The sequence below is a fragment of the Schistocerca nitens genome, chromosome 3, assembly GCF_023898315.1.
Source record: "Schistocerca nitens isolate TAMUIC-IGC-003100 chromosome 3, iqSchNite1.1, whole genome shotgun sequence".
In the NCBI taxonomy this organism is placed as follows: Eukaryota; Metazoa; Arthropoda; class Insecta; order Orthoptera; family Acrididae; genus Schistocerca; species Schistocerca nitens.
In genome coordinates, this window is record NC_064616.1 from 748642524 (window position 1) to 748644598 (window position 2075).

Below are 2075 nucleotides of genomic sequence, written 5' to 3' on the forward strand. Positions count from 1 at the left end.
TGATGGACCAATGTTCTGGTGTGAGAGACATAAGTGCTACTGAAGTTTGTTATTCTATGATTGTGAACAGAGTTGTGTTGATCATATATATTGTTGGAGGTTCCTAAATACCCACTTACAAAGACTGTTGTTTCACATACACATAAGTGTGAGAGGTTCAGTATCTTTAGTGTAGGGAAAAGACAACACAAATCTTGTGTAAGTTGCATATGATCTGATAACTTGTTTTTGAGTTTTGAATAAGATTTGATGGAAAGGTGCAGTCCCCCACAATATTATTCCATATGTAATTGCTGACTGGAAATGTGCATGATATACCTGTACCACTGTTTGTTACAGCTTGTGTTCAGTATCAGTAGCATATAACGGATTGATGATAATATAGCTGTTAGACCTAGAATATTTGTTCCATTTTAGAGCACTCTGCAGGTATATTTCTAGACATTTCACATCAATCTGTTTTAAAATTTTGTTTTCAATGTGTGGTCATTTTGTTGCCTTTGATGGGATTTATGGAAGCTTAGGGGAATTTTTCCCCCCCTCGCAGTTTGTTACAAACTAATTTTTTTCAGGCCAGTGTGTTAACTACATCAGTGATCTATCCTGACAATTGAAGTTCTCTTTAGTGTATGTCTGTAACCAAAATCTGCAAATAATTTTTTGTTTGGCATGAATATTGTTTTTCAGATCTAATACAAATGAGGATTGAACCTAATATTGACCCGTGTGCCAAACCCTATTTGATTGCAGTTTTTCTGACGAATATATTCTACCTAAAATGTTTCCAGTGGTTTTATCTTGTTTAAGAAAGACATTTTGTCAGGTACCAATATATGATCTAATTTGTTCATTTGGAATACTTCTATTTCCATTTCTTTACAACTCAGTAGAATAGCTGAGCTATAATGTCAAGTGCTTTGGATATTTTCAAAAGTATTCCAGTAGCCATTTTCTTTTCATCTGTAGTTTTAAGGATAGCATGCAGGTACTCATATACTGCTATGGTTGTGGATCTACTGTGTCTAAAGCCATGCTGATGATTTGACAGCAGTGAGTTTGATCTTGAAGCCACTAAGCTGAGCTACATGCATGTAATAAACATAGTCTGTGGCTCCCTTTTGGTGCAAGGGGGAGGGGACCATCTTCGCAACTATTAGATGATCTGGAACCTGTACCTGTAGCTGTGGAAAAAATGATTAATAATATGCTTCAAAGGTTTGACAGTGTAATTTCCTCCTCAGTTTTTAATAAAGTGTGAAATTTGATCAAAACTGTATGAGATTATCACATGTGACGTTTTCAGAAATAGTCCCTCTGTGGGAGGGGGGATGTGTATGTATGTGTGTGTGTGTGGGGGGAGGGGGGTTGTAGTTTTTAGTGCAGTGCATGTGAAGACACTGAAAGTTATTTTGGATAACATCATTTGATTATTTGCTGAAGTACTCACTAAAATTATTAGCCGCTGAGGTGGTATAAGGCACTTGTACATTTTCCAGTTTTAGGCTAATACTTTTTGCCACTAGCTTTGTGTGTTTCAGACCTGACAATACCTCTAGCCTGTGTCTCGTTTTTTTTTTTTTTTTTTTTTTTATTTGCAGATGTATTCATTACCACATTTTTTTTACTTCTTTAATAACTCCATAGCAGATTTTACTTTATTCTTTGATATAATTTTGCATTTTTGCTGACACAGGATTGCTTTTTATATGAATACAGAAATCTTGTCTGGAGATTTTTATACAAGTTGTAATCCAACTTATGGGTCTAGCTGGTTTCCATTTACATTGCTTAAGTTTGAAGGCAATGTCAATATATATTACATGAAAGTTATTGAACATTCTGTTTACATTTGCTTCGTTGGAACATTTCATCCCATGTTTCCTGGCTTAATTGATGAAAGTTTGGTATATTACCGTCACTGAGGTCCCTGCATTAATTTTGATGGGTGATATTTAGTCTGAACACAATTCCAATGTTAACGGAGCCTCATAATCGTCGTAGCCCATATTTACTACATTACTGTGGTGTTGAGAATAGACTTCTGGAATAAAAATTTGATCTAATGCAGTTTTCAA